This window comes from Vicugna pacos, chromosome 2 (assembly GCF_048564905.1).
Source record: "Vicugna pacos chromosome 2, VicPac4, whole genome shotgun sequence".
NCBI lineage: Eukaryota > Metazoa > Chordata > Mammalia > Artiodactyla > Camelidae > Vicugna > Vicugna pacos.
The window spans coordinates 68,479,580-68,497,621 of NC_132988.1; the positions used below are offsets into that span (position 1 = coordinate 68,479,580).

Genomic DNA, 18,042 nt, shown 5'->3' on the forward strand with positions numbered 1-18,042 from the left:
TCACTTTCCATGACCCACCAACATCACTTAAGCTAATCACCAGAAGACCACACCCTTAAATACAGACATCCTGCTAATTTCCTGCATCTCAAATTTGATATTCTAGAACCTTCTTCTCTGACTGTTTTCTATCTTCTAAATTGCACTTCCCCTCCCTTTATTAAATATCCTCTTCAGTCTCACTAGGCTCCTAGAGTCCTGCTGACTTCTCAGTATCTGAGTACCATTTGGAGTTCACATGTTTCCATTTTCTGCCTGGTTTCTAATATTGAAAAATACCAAACAGTTATACCTCATACTCACTAAATATTTTCAAGTTAACAATAAATTGACTACAATATTTAATAACTACCAAGTGATGCAAATCTATTACAGGCTTGAAAATTACTATGCAAAGTACAGATATTGAAAGGTGAACAAATATACATGGATAGTTGATAGACAGATGATACAGATTTTATATATATACACACACTTATACACTGTTCTACCAATATAGCTAGACAATTGGTAGACAGATAGATAAAGATTTTATATATATCAACTATTCTAAAAAAATGTATTAGTATTTTCCTTCTTCAGGCGCAGCCTAGAGAAATAAAATAACTTGGCTAAGAACAAGCATCACAGTGGCAGAGCCAGGTTTCAACTCAAGCAGATACAACTCCACATCCATATTCTTTACATAATGCTTACCATTTCTAACATTCCTATTTTGATTTTTATGTTGTGTCTACTCCCACTGTCTACTCTCTCTGCTCCCACCCTTAGGTCAATGAAATTGCAGAGGTAGATCACAAATCTATGCTGTCTGGACAGGCTACACACCCCTGCCACTACTGCAACCAGTCCATTTTGTTTACTGCCTCTCCTTTCACTGTGAGCAGCCCTAGAGCAAGTAGCAATCACTCAACCTCAAGAATATGCAAACTAAAATTTCAAGTATCTTGTAGATGAAAATAAAATTATACCTTGAGCTAAGATGAAGTAACGATATAAAGAAGACAACATGTATATACCTATTCCTCTTATCCCAAGTGATTTACATGCAGCTGTCCAGTTTTCCCAATACTACTTGCTGAAGAGACTGTCATTTCTCCATTGTATATTATGGCCTCCTTTGTCAAAAATTAATTGAACACAGGTGTGTGGGTTTATTTCTGGGCTCTCTATTCTTTTCTGTTGATACATATGTCTGTTTTTGTGCCAATATCATGCTGTTTCGATTGCTGTAGATTTGTAGTATTGTCTGAATTCTGGAAGGGTTATGCCTCTAGCTTTATTCTTTTTCCTCAGGGTTGCTTTGGCCATTCTGGGACTTTTGTGGTTCCACATAAATTTTAGGATTATTTATTCTAGTTCTGTGAAAAAGTCCTGGGTACTTTGATAGGGATCACATTAAATCCGTAGATTGTTTTGGGTAGTATGGCCATTTTATCAATATTAATTCTTCCAATCCAAGAGCATGGGATACCTTTTCATTTCTTTGAATCATCTTCAGTTTCCTTTATCAATGTTCTGTAGTTTTCAATGTGTAAGTCTTTCACCTCCTTGGTCAAGTTTATTCCTAAGTACTTTTTGATGCAATTTTAAAAGGGATTTTTTTTAATTTCCCTTTCCGATATTTAATTGTTAGTGTAAAGATATGCAACAAGTTTCTATATGTTAATCTGGTATCCTTCTACCTTGCTAAATTCATTTATCAGTTCTAGTAGTTTCTCTGTGGAGTCTTTGGGCTTTTCTATATATAGTATCAGGTTATCTGCATATAATGACTGTTTTACCTCTTCTCTTCCAATTTAGATACCTTCTATTTCTTTTCCGTATCTTATTGCTATTGCTAGGACTTCCAATAATGTGTTGAATATAAGTGATCAGAGTGGGCACCCTTATCTTATTTCAGATTTTAGTGGGAAGGCTGTTAACTTTTCACTGTTAAGTATTATCTTGACTGTGGATTTGTCATAAATTTGATGTTATATTGACATAGGTTCCCTATATACCCACTTTGGTAAGAGTTTTTATCATGAGTGGATGTTGAATTTTATCAAATGCTTTTTCTGCATCTACTGAGATTATCATGTGATTTCTGTCCTTTCTTTTGTTGATGTCGTGGATCACATTGATTGATTCATGTATGTTGAACCATCCTTGTTTCCCTGGGATGAATCCAAATTTATTGTAGTGTATGATCTTCTTTATATGTTGTAGGATTCTGTTTGCTAATATTTTGTTAAGAATTTTTGCATTTAGATTCATCAAAGATGTTGGCATGTAATTTTCCTTTTTGGTAGTGTCTTTGGTTTTGATATCAGGGTGATAGTGGCTTCATGGAATGACTTTGTGAGTGTTCCCTGCTTTTGGAAGAGTTTGAGAAGGACAAGTGTAAGCTCTTCTTTATATGTTTAGTACAATTCCCCAGAGAAGCCATCTGGTCCTGGAATTTTGTTTGCAGGGAGGTTTTTTTATTACTGATATTATTTCACTTCTAGTGCTCAGTCTGTTCAAATTATCTGTTTCTTCTTGATTAAGTTTTGGTAGACTTTTATGTTTCTAGAAATGTGTCCATTTCTTGTAGGTCATCCAATTTGTTGGCATGTAATTGTTTACAGTATTCTCTTATGGTTTTTTGTATTTCTGTGGTATGGTGATTATTTCTCCTCTTCCCTTTCTTATTTTGTTTATTTGAGTCCTCCCTTTTTTCTTCTTGGAGAGCCTAGCCAGAGGTTTGTCAATTTTGTTTACCCTTTCAAAAAACCAGCTCTTGGTTTTATTGTTTTTCTATTCTTTTTTTAATCTCTATTCTATTTATTTCCTCTCTCCAATCTTTATTATTTCTTTCCTTCTGCTGACTTTAGGTTTTGTTTGTTCTTTTTCTAATTCTTCTAGTGGTACCTTAAGTTGTTTATTTGAGATTGTTATTTTTTGAGGAAGGCCTGTATCACTATGAACTTTCCTCTTAGGACTGCTTTTTCTTCAGCCTACAGATTTTGTGTCGTTGTGTTTTCATTGTCATTTGTCTCAAAGGATTTTTTTAATTTCCTCTGTGATTTCATCATTCAGCCATTGGTTTTTTTAGTAGCATGTTGTTTAGTCTCCATTCAGTTATTTATCTCTTGTTTCTCTTTCTGTGGTTGATTTCTAATTTAATGCTCTTGTGGTCAGAAAAGATGCTTCAAATAATTTCTAACCTCTTAAATTTGTTGAGGCTTATTTTGTGTCCTGGTGTGTGGCCTATCCTAGAAAATGTTCCATGTGCACTTGAGAAGAATGTGTATTCTCATTTTTTTTGGATGTAATGTCCTAAAAATATCCATTAAGTCTAACTGTTTTAGTGTGTCACTTAGTATTTCCATTGCCTTATTGATTTTCAGTCTGGAAGACCTGTCCAGTGATGTCAGGGGGTTGTTAAAGTCTCCTACTACTATCGTATTCCCATCAATTTCTCCCTTTATGTCTGTTTGTATTTGTTTTATGTATTTAGATACTCTTATATTGGGTTCATATATGTTAATAAATGTAATATCCTCTTCTTGCACTGCTCCTTCTATCGTTTTATAGCATCCTCTTTATCTTTCTTTATGTCCTTTGTTTTATTTTTTTAACATTTTGTATTGAATTATGGTCATTTTACAATGTTGTGTCAAATTCCACTGCAGGGCGCAATTTTTCAGTTACACATGAACATATATATATTCATTGTCACATTTTTTTTCACTGTGAGCTACCGTAAGATCTTGTAGATATTTCCCTGTGCTATACAGTATAATCTTATCTATTCTAAATTTTGAAATCCCAGTCTGTCCCTTCCCACCCCCCCACCACCTTGGCAACCACAAGTTTGTATTCTATGTCTATGAGTCTGTTTCTGTTTTGTAGTTATGTTTTGCTTTTTTTAGATTTCACATATAAGTGATCTCATATGGTATTTTTCTTTCTCTTTCTGGCTTACTTCACTTAGAATGACATTCCAGGAACATCCATGTTGCTGCAAATGGCGTTATGTTGTTGGTTTTTATGGCTGAATAGTATTCCATTGTATAAATATACCATATCTTCTTTATCCAGTCATCTGTTGATGGACATATAGGCTGTTTCCATCTCTTGGCTATTGTAAATAGTGCTGCTGTGAACATTGAGGTGCAGGTGTCTTTTTGAAGTAGGGTTCCTTCTGGACATATGCCCAGGAGTGGGATTCCTGGGTCATATGGTAAGTCTATTCCTAGTCTTTTGAGGAATCGCCATACTGTTTTCCATAGTGACTGCACCAAACTGCATTCCCACCAGCAGTGTAGGAGGGTTCCCTTTTCTCCACAGCCTCTCCAGCATTTGTCATTTGTGGACTTTTGAATCATGGCCATTCTGACTGATGTGAGGTGATACCACATTGTAGTTTTGATTTGCATTTCTCTGATAATTAGTGATACTGAGCATTTTTTCATGTGCCTATTGATCATTTGTATTTCTTCCTTGGAGAATTGCTTGTTTAGGTCTTCTGTCCATTTTTGGACTGGATTTTTTTTTCTTATTAAGTCATATGAACTGCTTATATATTCTGGAGATCAAGCCTTTGTCAGTTTCATTTGCAAAAATTTTCTCATATTCCATAGGTTGTTGTTTTGTTTTACTTATAGTTTCCTTTGCAGTGCAGAAGCTTGTAAGTTTAATTAGGTCCTATTTGCTTATTCTTGCTTTTATTTCTATTGCTTGGGTAGACTGTCCTAGGAGAACATTTTTGAGATGTATGTCAGATAATGTTTTGCCTATATTTTCTTCTAGGAGGTTTACTGTATCTTGTCTTATGTTTCAGTCTTTGATCCATTTTTAGTTAATTTTTGTGTATGGTGTAAGGGAGTGTTGTAGCTTCACTGATTTACATGCTGCTGTCCAGTTTTCCCAACACCATTTGCTGAAGAGACTGTCTTTATTCCATTGTATGGCCTTTGTTTTAAAGTCTGTTTTTCCTTACATGAGTATTGCTACCCCCACTTTCTTGTCATTTCCATTTGAGTGAAAAATCTTTTTCTATCCCCTCAATTTCAGTCTATGTGTGTCCTTTGCCCTAAAGTGAGTCTTACAGGCAGCATATTGTAGGCTTTTGTTCTATTATCCAATCAGCCACTCTATGTCTTTTGATTGGAAGATTTAGACTACTGATAGTGAAATGAGTTTCTTCATCAGAAAGATGTTTTGGTAGATTATCATTAGCAAATATAGCATTCTTTAAGTGCATAGCCTGTGTTTACAGGAGAAATATTATGGATAGAAAGGCAAATCCATATCTAGGGGATGTGTCTATTCCAGTGCAGACAAGTCTCTTTCCCCTCTGATGGGTGGAGTACAATTTAAACAACTAACATCAGGTGTCCAGGAGATGTTTATCAAAAAGGTATTGGTTATTTGAAGAAGAAGGAATGGAATTTTCTTCCAAACTGAAAGTCTTGCTGCAGTTCTCCTACTGTTACTTGCCAGAGGATCCATACAGTATATCCCCAATTGCCACATAAACCTTATCATCAGATCTGCTGAGTCTTAAAAAGCCCATTCTGAAGAGTAGCTAGTACAGTACACTTGATGTGCTATAGGGCCTCTTGCTGCTTTGACCCCTACTCAGAACTGGCAGCTCAGTATGTTACTGAGATCATGGATAGCTCACTTAAGTGTGGTATATGTTCCCACCAAAATCCCAAAAGCCCCAAAAAGCATTGTGCAAAAAACATAGAATGACATTTTTTAAATGATAAAAGTAAGTAACTGGAAACCTAGGATTATACATCCAATAAAAGTATCTTTCAAAAATAAAGAGATTTTCAGACAGAAAAATCCTAAGAGAATGTGTCAACAGTTGACTCACAATAAAAGAAATTCTAAAGAGAAATTCTCAAGCAGAAGGAATATGGTCGTGGATGGAAATATGAAATGCAGGAAAAAAGAAGAACTGGAAAAAATAATCATTTGGGTTCATCTAAATAAATAATGACTATTTTTTAAATACTAGCGATGTCTTCTGCATTTTAATATATGGAGAACTAGAATTCATTATAACAATATAAAAGTTGAAAGTTAATAAATTGTGTTAAATTATTGTAACAGTCTCACACTGCCTGGGAAGTAATAAAAGTACTAACTTAAGACAAATTTTAATATACCAATGAGGTATATTTTAATCTCTAGGATAACCACTAAAATAATAATAAAAGAATGTATTGCTAACAAATGAATAGAAGAGAAATGAAATAAGAACAACTTACTTGTGGTATATTTATACAATGGAATAATACTCAGAGATAAAAAGAATAAAATAATGTCATTTGCAGCAGCATGGACAGACCTAGAGATTGTCATTCTAAATGAAATGAGCCAGAAAGAGAAAGAAAAATACCATATTATATCACTCATATGTGGGATCTAGAAAAGAAAAAAGAACTCATGTACAAAACTGAAACAGATGTGCAGATATAGTAAACAATCTTCTGGCTACTGGGAGAAAGGGAGTAGGAAGGGTTAAATTTGGAAGTTTGAGATTTTCAGAGGTTAACCACTATATATAAAAATAGATAAAAACAAATTTCTTCTGTATAGCACAGGGAACTATATTCACTATCTTGTAATAACCTTTAATGAAAATGAATATATGTATATATATATGCATGACTAGGACATTATGCAGTACACCAGAAACTGACACATTGTAACTGACTATACTTCAATTTTAAAAAAGGCAACTGAATAAGGCAATAATAATAAAAAATTTAAATTTTTTTAAAAATAAAAAATTAAAAACCTAATAAATCCTAAAGAAGACAAGAAAAAGAAAAAACATAACAAATAGGAGACATAGGAAAAATAGTAAAATGATAAATTTAAACACAAAGACATTAACATTTAATGTAAGCAAACTAGATTATCTAATTAAAAGACAAAGATTGTCAGACCTAATTTTTAAAAATTATATACTGTCTACAAGAGATTTTCTTTAAACATTAAGATACTGAATGATTAGGGAAGGGGGAAAATAGAAAAAAAGTGTATTATGCTAAAAGCACTATCCAAAAGGAAGTTGCTGTAACTATACTAAATGCAGACAAAATAGATTTAAAGACAAGTGTTACTAGAAATAAGAAATCACATTGCTTAATACAAAAGGATGAATTCAACAATGAGTTAACAATTTTAGATTTGATCTATTATTATTATTTGATTAACATACTATATATCAAATAGATAAACAACAATGACCTACTGTATAGCATAGGGAATTATATTCAACATCTTGTAATAACCTTTAATGGAAAAGAATATATATATTCTTTAATATATTTAATGGAAAAGAATATGTATATACATATATATTTGAATCATTTTGCTGTACACCCAAAACTAACATAACATTGTAAATCAAGTATGCTTTAATTTTTAAAAACTTCAATAAATAAATAAAATTTGTTTTAAAACAAAGCATCTAAGCATATAGGGCAAAAAGTGAAAGGAAGAAAAGGGCTACTATAACATGGGAGTAAACATAAATCACTGACTTTAACTGTGCTAGATATAGATTTCTTTAGAAAAAAATTAATCTGTCAAATAATTTTATTCGCTAACAACAGTGAGTCTCCACCTGCAATCTGGATTTCGTCTGAAAAGAGACAATTGCTGCTTTAGGTATTGTTTTAAAAGTAGGTCGTCAAGATCTTTTAAAGTCAAGTTTATTTAAAATTTCACTTGAGTAAGAGTTTTTGTTTTTAAAAGAAGTGTGCTTCCGCCTGCTTCGGACACTAATGCTTTGTTGGATACAACTCAAGCAGAAATTGTTTCGTTTTACAATGATCATTCTAAATCCTTCACAGCCAATGTTTTATTACAACTAGAAATTACACCTTGTATTTAAAACACTTGGCTGAAAATGTATCTTGGCATCAAAACAATTCACAGTACCAAGGAGAAAGAAAAGTTATCTTTTTCACAAAGTGAGTATGTGACTAGAGAAGGTAACAATTCAGGAGGTATTCAGCATTAACTTAGAAGATCTGCTGACTCATATAAATGTATAGCAATAGAATTGTGTCAAAAACAATTAGTAAACTAATAAATTGTGCATGATTTCTAGTTGTCAAGTATATGAAATCACTAGCAAAGATATGACAAGGCAAAGAAAACTTGGTAGTTTAAGATCAATTTCAACTCAGTTCCCCCATCAGCACCAAAATCACCTTTTAAATTAAATCACCTTTAAAAATTAAATATGCATTACCTCTGAATTACGAGAGACTCATCATTTCAGGGTATTTTAAAAATTGAATGAAGTAAGGAAGATATTCCTGTCAAAAGACTAACATTTACTAATCACATGGGCCAGATTTTTGTATGTCCATTTTATTTAATCTTCAAAACAAATTCTATAAAGCAGATTAGTAGTATTTATTTTGTGGGTGACAACGTTGAGATACATGTTATTAGGTAGCTGGCCAACAAAACACACAGCTAAATACAGGAGGGGAGTTGGAATTTCATCCTGGCTTCATCCCACACACACCATTAAACTACAGTATAACAAAAGGTTTTCATATATTTCCAACTACAACTCAAAAACATATCATTTTCAAAATAATTCAGTATATGCCCCTGTATAATCATAAAATGTTTCATAAGAAAATACATGTAATGCCATCTGATATTTTCTTCTCTATTCTGCTCTATCCATTCTGTAAATTCTGTTTCCCACTCTCTAGACTGATATCACAGATTACAATGGGTTGCATCCACACTTCAGTAAGTGCTGTTATTTTTAAAAAGTATGTTAATTAGTTAAGTGGTTGTATATAAGTTGGATTTGGGGGACAAAATAGCACAGTGGAAAAAATTCAAGCTCCAAAATGTGTCAAATTTAAGGTCAATTCTTATCTTAAATATTCATGAAAAATTTGAACAAGTTACTTGACTTCCTTATGATTCATTTTCCAATCAGTAATCTGGCAATAATAACATAAATTGCAAGGGATTATTGTGAGGATTAAATGAGCTAATCCACATGAAGTGTTTAGAACACAATCCAGGATGTGGCAAAGACTCAATAAATCATAGCTATTAGGGAATAAAGTATAACATCTTACAGGATAATTTTTTCTCAACTGAAAAAAATGTTATGTCATATGGCTAAATCTCTCAGTACCTGGATTCATCTTAGACATAAAATTGTCTGATTTATTATATCTGTTTGCCATAAATTAATAATAGATTATGTTATTTTCCTGTACCTGCCATCTTTGCTGGGCTAGTGTATAATGTATCTATTCATATTGTTCAAATAATGTTGATAAAATTACAGAACCCAATATATCTTGGAGCATTTTTTGGGGTTCTTTTTAATTGAAGTATAGTCAGTTTACAATGCTGTGTTAATTTCTGGTATACAGCATCCTGATTCCATTTTATATTTATATATATATACACACACACACACACAAACACACATACACATTCCTTTTCATATTCTTTTTCATTATAGGCTATTACAGGTTATTAAATATAGTTCCCTGTGCTACAGACCTTGCCATTTATCTATTTTATATACAGTAGTTAGCATATACATATTCCAAACTCCCAGTTTTATCCCTTCACCCTGCCTTTCCCCATTAGTAACCACAAGTTTATTTTCTACATCTGTGAGTCTGTTTCTATTTTGTAAATAAGTTCATTTGTCTCATTTTTTTTCAGATTCCACGTATGAGTGATTTTCTTACTCTTTAAGTAATCTAGCTATTCATAAGTTACAGAAAAAAATGTATTAAGCAATTTCCATCTGTCTAATATTTTAAGTAGCCCAAATGTCTGTTTACAGCACCTATAAATAAAATTACAAATCTAGGAAAGAAATATAAAATTAAGATTAAGAAATTATAAAGACTCTGCCTCCTAATTCTCCATCTCCCACTAAAGGATCTTTCCTCTTACTTCCAAAATTGAGATAAGACGTTTATTTCAACTGCCTCCTTTTCCCATTCTTCAAAATCCTTCTTCCCAAATAAGTCAACTCTTACTGTATACATGTCAGTTCTGATACACATATCTAGACATGTGCAAACTCCAAAATCCACACCATTTTAAAGCAGAGGTTTTCAAACAAGTTTTCAATTTATAATCACTTCAGGGGAGTTTTAATAATGCTTTTGCCTGTCTTCCTGCTCTATAGTTCTGATAAATTGGTCTAGGGTAAGCTCTGAGAATAGAGAATTTTTTAAAAACTCCCCAGGTAATTTTAACGTGCAGTCAAGCTTGAAAACCACTGTATTAAAGCATTCAGCATGCTTCCCCAAGGCCTGCTAGGCAGAGATTGGATCACAGTTCTATGGATGAAGCTGCCAAACTGGCAACTGCAACTGTCATTTCTTTGTTTAGGTAAAGAAAATCAACACAGCTTACCTTCCCTCAAGCTTTCTCTTAACTCCAATAGAAATCCAGACAGAGGTATTTAAGAAGAGAGATTTTTCTGTGGAAGTTCTTTTTCTTCTCGAGTTTTCAAATTATAACTATCTAAACTGAGTATCTGGCAAAAGTAAGATTAAACAACATTCTGGTTGTTCCAAAGAAGAATCTCCTGTCAAGGTAAGTGGTACTCAGAAATATATATGTCAGTATTTTGACTTTGGAATTCTAACTTTTGCTCATATTCTCAATCACATCATTCTCACGGTGCAGTATGTATATGTGTATATGTATATACATATATATACATATACACACATACACACACAGAGAGAGAGAGATACACACACACACACATATATAAATGGAATATTATTCAGCCTTTAAAAAGAAGGAAATACTGTTATTTGCAACAACATGGATAAAACTGGAGGGCATTGTGCTACATAAAATAAGCCAAAAACAAAAAGACAAATACTATATGGTATCACTTATACATGAAATCTAAAATTTTTAAAAAGCCAAACCCATAGAAACAGAGAGTAGAAACAGGGGCTGTGGAGTGGAGGTGAAATGGGAGAGGTTGGTAAAAGGGAACAAACTTTTTGTTATAAGATAAATAAAGTCTGAGGATCTAACATATAACACAATGACTATAGTTGATAACACTGATTGTATCATTGAAATTTGCTGAGAGTAGAACTTAAATGTTCTCACTATATATATACATATATATATATATACACATATATATATGTGTGTATATATATATATGTAAGGTGATGGATATATTAACTCAGTGAGGGAAATCCTTTCACAATGTAACATATATCAAATAATAATGTTATACACTTTATGACTTTGTCAGTTATATCTCAATAAAGCTTAAAAAAATGTAAAGATTCAAGCTACCTAAAAAACTCAGATGTGTTTTAAGAAAAAAGTATTGGCAGTGGTAAAGCTAACCAGGTCTTCAAAATTTCTGAAAGACTGTGTCAAGAACATCATGTTGACTGGTTGCACAATTTACATCCAATTTACATCCAATCTATTGACTTTTTTAGTGATATGTTTTAATGGTCTCTAAAGCCAATCATGAATAGAAGAGACTCAAACACAAAGATTTGCATTTCTATTGTTTTTGTATGAGTTGAGTTTTTAATGTATTTTTAAATTGTCTGTCAAGAGAACATATTAGAAAAAAGTAATTTTAAGGTGGTGACCTCATGAACATACAACTGTAGAATCCACGGACCTCTCTTCCTGTGTCATTTTCAAGGCTAGTATAGATGATGGACACCCCTATGACCCCAAGGCAATCTGTCATCATGGTGTGATTGGATTTACCATGTACTTGTGATATATTGCTGATAACCATAGTCAAATTAAGGACAAAACCTCTTTTTTCCTAATTCAGACACTGATGGACAACAATTGGCTTTTGGGAATGTCTTGTGGGGAAAAAGAATATCAAGGCAATAATACCTTCTAGAGTGTTGTTAAAAAAAGATACACATCGCACAAATATTTTACCTTCAGATAAATCTAACAGAGGAATTACGTTTTTAAAAAAGATAATTACACTAAGAAGTTATTTTTGACAACAATCTGGTCACATTGACACTATCCTGGTCATGTATTTACAGAAATCTGTACTAATACCAAAAGCACACTCAAATAAGTATGTCTCTCCAAAGCAGTCACTGCTAGAGGCAAGAAGGATTTTCCAAAAATACTCTTATTTTCAAAATGTATTTGAAAAATTATCTAGGACTTATCTTTCATTAGATGTGAATGAAAATAACAAGTCCTGTCACTTTGTTATAAAATATCACAAACATAACAATATTGCTGTGTATATAAGCTGCTTCCTTTCTTCAAAATTTCAAGCACATCTTTGAAGGTGGTAGTGCCATTTCTTTGTCATATCACATAATATGTACTAGAATCCTTTCAAATTTTTTATTTGGAATTTTAAAAATAATAACGTTGATCAATTTGACTAACCATGGACAATCATTGGCTTGCTTTCAGAGACAAGACTAAAGGATGAAAAAATTAACTTTCATCTTCAGCCTATTGGCTCTTGTTGCACATTTTACGGTAAGTTTCCCTAGTCTTAAATATTCTTGATATATTTCTTACTAATTATAATTTCAAACAAAATTTTGATACCTATTTGTCATCCTTCTTTACAGAACAATATAGTAACAAAATGTCAATCATTATAGACTTGTTCTTATTTCCCTTCTTCTTTCTCTTTTATATATGACTCTCCAACTAGACAGAGGTCTTAGGCCTGAAAAACAGAGGGCAGGTGGAATCTGGGAGAGCTATGTCTGATCTGGAAAACATCTCTTCTCTTTTCTTTTTTTCAAAAGAACTACAATCAAATCATCAGAAAAATATAATGTAAGCTTACTAAGGGTTTTAAGGATATAGGAAATGGAAAATGGAAAGTTGGGGCTTCAAGACGAGTTTTCTAAAAAGACAACATAATGCACCAATGCATTATAAATGTATTATAAAGACTTTAAAATTAGAAAGTCTTCTAATGTCTAAAAACACATTGGCTAGGGCTAAAATATTTCTATTAATTGGCTGTGGAGTAAAGTTCTGCTTTACTTTTTACTCTGCTTGTCATAAGAAAAAATGGCATAAAAAGATAGGTCATTCACTCAGGAAACACTTATATTAATTCAAACTACTGAGAAACATTTGGATAGGCTGTACAGAAGATCCAATGCAAAGAAACAAGTAATAAATTCCATAGCCATAAACATCAATGGAGTAACACAAACCCCATAAAAAGTATAGTTACCTTAGTGTATGTTGGTGCTGGGGTGAGAGTTAGGGAGAAGAGAGAGAGCTCAGAATATGTTTTACATCTGAATAATTACTGTCAATCCACTGTGTGCTGAGCCTAGTGCTGGATGGCACAAAAAGTACCAACGTTGAATTCAGAACTGGGGTCCTAATAGGTTAGGTTCTCATTTCTTATATTTACCTGAGATAAACTATTGAGGAACCAGTTTCCATTATACAATGAACAAATATATGTCAATAGACTCCAGCAATAATACAAGGAGATAAAGTAGAATTATAATTCTGGTACATTTAATGATATTCGTATAAATATTCTTGGATAAGTTGTTTATTTTCACTAAACTCAGGTTCTTATCTATAATATGAAGTCGAACAATGTTTCATTCCATGGGATATCTGTATCAGAAACACCTGATTCAACTATTAAGAATGTATATTTCCAGGCTCTCCCCCAGGCCTGAGAATAAAAAAGAACATCTGGTTTTGAGGCTTGGGAACCTGCAATCCAGGGAACTCATGCATGCTGAAATTTGAGATTACTCAAATAGATTTTCTTGAAATTAACTTCTTATACTATTCTGCTTTAGTTACAGGAGGTATATAAAGAGAGTTTTTAAAGTAAATTTAATTGAAATCAGTACACCAAATGAAAGTCTTAAATCAATTAGTATAATTGATTATCAAATTTATCATGCTAGAATAATCCCCTTTTTTGAAGCACTCCCCCAAACACTGTGACAAATGTGACTTCCCTGGCCACATTAATAAACTTTAGTTCACACTTTTCAAAAATGTTAACAGTTTGAAGATACAGGAAGTTCCATGGACAAGTACATTTGGGAGAGCTGGATGCAACAAACTACAACTTAGTATACTAGAGTGCTTTTCAGAGACAATAATAGAGAAAATGCTGTCTTTGGTCCCCTTCCTTACAACCCTCTGTTTCATACTAAGAATAGGCAACTTCTGAGGAACCTTATACAAAGCATCAATCTTGAACAATCTTATGAATTAATGGCACATTTTCACTCAAGAGGCCTGAACTGCAAGACTAATGCAACTTAAGACAAATTCCTTCTAGTTTAAAAGATTACAGAATCTCAGCTCTGAGATTTCAGTCTGTATTTACAAAGTTCCATGGCTTTTCAAAATGATTAAAACTTAAATGACTCCTTTCCCATATGGCACCTTCATTAATGACACTGACCATGACTTAGATCCCAGAATTTTATTTGAATCCACATCTATTAATTCAAAAACACTTACTGGAGCTTAGAATGTGCCAGGAATTGGAGATAGAAAGATGAACAAAATAGAGAAATTGTTTTTTGTTTTGGGGTTTTCTTTGGTGGGGAGGAGGAGCTAAACAATTATCATACAATATTATAAGTGGTTATAAGTATTATAATAAAAATGCTAAAGCAAAAAAAGTAAGAACATTAACTTATCTCCTCTTCACTCCCACAAAGATGTTGGGCACTGACTGAGATGCTGGAGATACAAAGCTGAGGAAAATACCATCACTTTCTTCAACAACAATAAAGCAGCTCATGATACTAAAACAAGAGAGGGAGAATTATCAAAGCAAATAGTTAATATCACTGAGAAGAAAGTGATGAAATTTGCTTTGGGCTCCAGTGAAACCTTCACAAAAGTAAAAATTTGGTTGATTATATATTGTATAAAGATATTTGCCATACAATTTTTTAAATTTTCATAAAGTATTGAGTGGGCGTGAAGCTACTTAAACATGAGCTTCACCGGTGGCTGGACATTAGGGAGGGTTTGAAGCATTCTCAGCTAGAAGTGCCTATACAAAGACACAGGGGCAAGACACAGCCCCCTATGTTGATAGTTCTACATGGTCTGTATGGTCAAAGCAAGAATGCAGAAGGGAATGGCAAGAGATGAGGTTAGATGGTGCTACAGGCTTTCTTGTTGGTTGCAAAGAACAGGGAACCACTCAAGATATCTCAAGAAAAGGGAAGTCAATGAAAGAATAAATGTAAATTAGAACTGGAACAACAAATTCAGTCAGTCCTAAGAACCAGTCCTCACTTCTCAAGGCATACCTGCTTATCTCTGCACTGTTCTCTCTCTCAGGAGACTTGATCTCTTTACTCATAGTTTCCATGTTCCCATAGTTTAGCTTACTCGTGACTCTTATTAACACCCCAGCTTCTACTTGGCTCATTTTATCTTCGCAATATTCATATTTTAGTTTCCATTTGACTAGAAAATCTTAGTATTTTGTATTTCAAGTTACAAAGAAATAATTTTATAAACCTGTGTTACTGATCTTCATCTGGCCATAGGTCAAAGGATCCTGGACAGCAAGCACTTTGGAAGCTCTTTGGTCAATAATCCAGAAATAATCCAAATAAAAGTAGCCAGAGAGAAATCAGTCATGTGGAAAAAAATATAGCTATGGCACCTTCTGAAATGACTTAGAATTTTTTTATTGAAGTATAGTTGATTTATAATATTGTGCTAGTTTTGGGTGCAAAAGTGAGTCAGTTGTACATATTTTTTTCAGATTCTTTTCCAGTATAGGTTATTACAAGATATTGAATATAGTTCCTTGTGCTATACAGTAAATGCTTGTTGTTAATGTATTTTATATATAGTGGTATGAATCTGTTAATCCTATACTCCTAATTTATCCTTACCATTTGGTAACCGTAGGTTAGTTTTCGATCTCTGTGAGTCTGTTTCAGTTTTGTAAATAAGTTCAGTCGTATTATTTTTTAGATTCCACATATAAGTGATATCATACAGTATTTGTCTGACTTACTTCACTTAGTGTGATAACTTCTAGGTCCAGCCATGTTGCTGCAAATGGCAACATTTCATTCTTTGTTAAGGCTGAATAATCTCTAATATTTAGGGATTTGTGGGATTCTCCAGCAACGTTCACCAGCCTTGCAGTAGAAATAGAGAAGGTGGTTTGTATAGCGTTGATCCAAAAGTTTGATGTTTCCTAGGGCAATATGGCAGAAAGACACAGAAGCAAGTAACTGAAAGTTGCAGGAGTGACCAGACTCTTGCAACTTCCTGAAACTTCTGGTCCAGACAGACTGGTCTTCTGACTGTCCTGAGACTAGGCCTTCTATTTCCTGACTGTTCATTCGCTTACAACATTCTAATTTGAATTTCTCTTCCCCATTTCAATTCTACTATTTAAGCTTCATTTCAAATGCTATCTTTTCTACAAAGCAATCCTTAATCTTCTCTTTCACCAAAACTAAACTTTGCTTCCAAATTGTTATTGCATCTAAAATTTTTTCACTATTTGTCAATTATTTCTTGACCTGCTATCAGATCCACAGACTGTTATGCCTGGTAATCACAGAGTACAAAGTAGCTCACATTTATATTGAGTCCTCACCATACTTTACCATGTCTAAGAAATTTCCAGATTATATATAATCCTATCAACTGCTATCTAAGACAGGAATTATTTTTAGAAACGTTTCAGAGGTGAAGTGGCAGAGGCAGAGGCTCTAATAAGCACCTCAGGTAGCATGCAACAGATGGAATGGCTCCAGCAATCAGACTCCAGTATTTGTCTTGACCAACACTCTACACAACTTCCCACAGACTTTTTATCGTATTGTCTTTTATTGTAATTTGGGAGGTTATAGTTCCCACTAAATTTCAGGCTCCTGTAAGGAAGGATTCAGGCCTTAGATCTGTTTCCCTTAGCCTCATAAAATGTGTGTTGCATATAATTGTTTCTCAACAAATAGTTATACAATTAATTAATGGTTCGGAGCCTGGAATCTCACTGAATTCTTGAAAGCAGGAGTAATAAAGAATTTTACAGGTAGTTGCAATGGAGCATTTCCCTCCATTTGAAGCTACTTCCAAATAGAATCTCTTCTATTAAGCAATTAAGGCAATTTGGCCTCCTCTGAAACCTATACTTCAAGAGTGAAGTTTTTGTTTGTTTCTCGTTTTTGCATTTATTGCTTATTCTAGGCTTCATCAAGTGCCCACATTTCCAGAAGAGAAGGAAAATTCTCTATTTTTTCCTTTATCTAATTTATTTTCTCAGGGAAATATATTACTGTATGATTGTTAAAAGTACACATACTAGTGTTTGAACTTTAAATGATAAAATTTAGAAATCTTTTTGATGTTTGTTTGGTTTTTATCTCCATAGCCCAGTGAGAATCAAAGTGTTCCCAGGGGACCACATCTACCCAGAGAGCAACCATCATCTCCTCTACCCTACAAGTCAAGAAGAGTTTTATCTTCTCTTTCTCCTCCCAATGGTCCAGGACTTGTTAGACCACCACCTCATCTTGGTCCTCGAGGGCACGTGCCACCTCCTCTTCCTCTTGGGAGAAAAGGGCAAGCTGCACCTCCTCCTGGTATGAAAAGGCGCCCTCTTCCACGTACTCCTCCTGGTACAAAAGGGCGCCTTCCACATCGTCCTGCACCTGGTACAAAAGGACACCTTCCACCACGTACGCCTGTTGGTACAAAAGGACAACTTCCATCCCCTCCTGCTTCTGGCACAAAAGGGCGCCTTCCATCCCCTCCTGCTTCTGGCACAAAAGGGCGCCTTCCACGCCCTCCTTCTCCTGGCACAAAAGGGCGCCTTCCACGCCCTCCTTCTCCTGGCACAAAAGGGCGCCTTCCACGCCCTCCTGCTTCTGGCACAAAAGGGCGCCTTCCACGCCCTCCTTCTCCTGGCACAAAAGGGCGCCTTCCACGCCCTCCTGCTTCTGGCACAAAAGGGCGCCTTCCACGCCCTCCTTCCCTTCCTGGCACAAAAGGGCGCCTTCC

At 34.0% G+C, this 18,042-nt stretch overlaps 1 protein-coding gene across 4 annotated transcripts in view; it reads right to left on the reverse strand.

Annotated features, from left to right (window-relative positions):
- Positions 1–18,042, reverse strand: part of JCHAIN (joining chain of multimeric IgA and IgM) — a 409,126-nt gene that overhangs the window by 229,974 nt on the left and 161,110 nt on the right. The window lies entirely within an intron of this gene.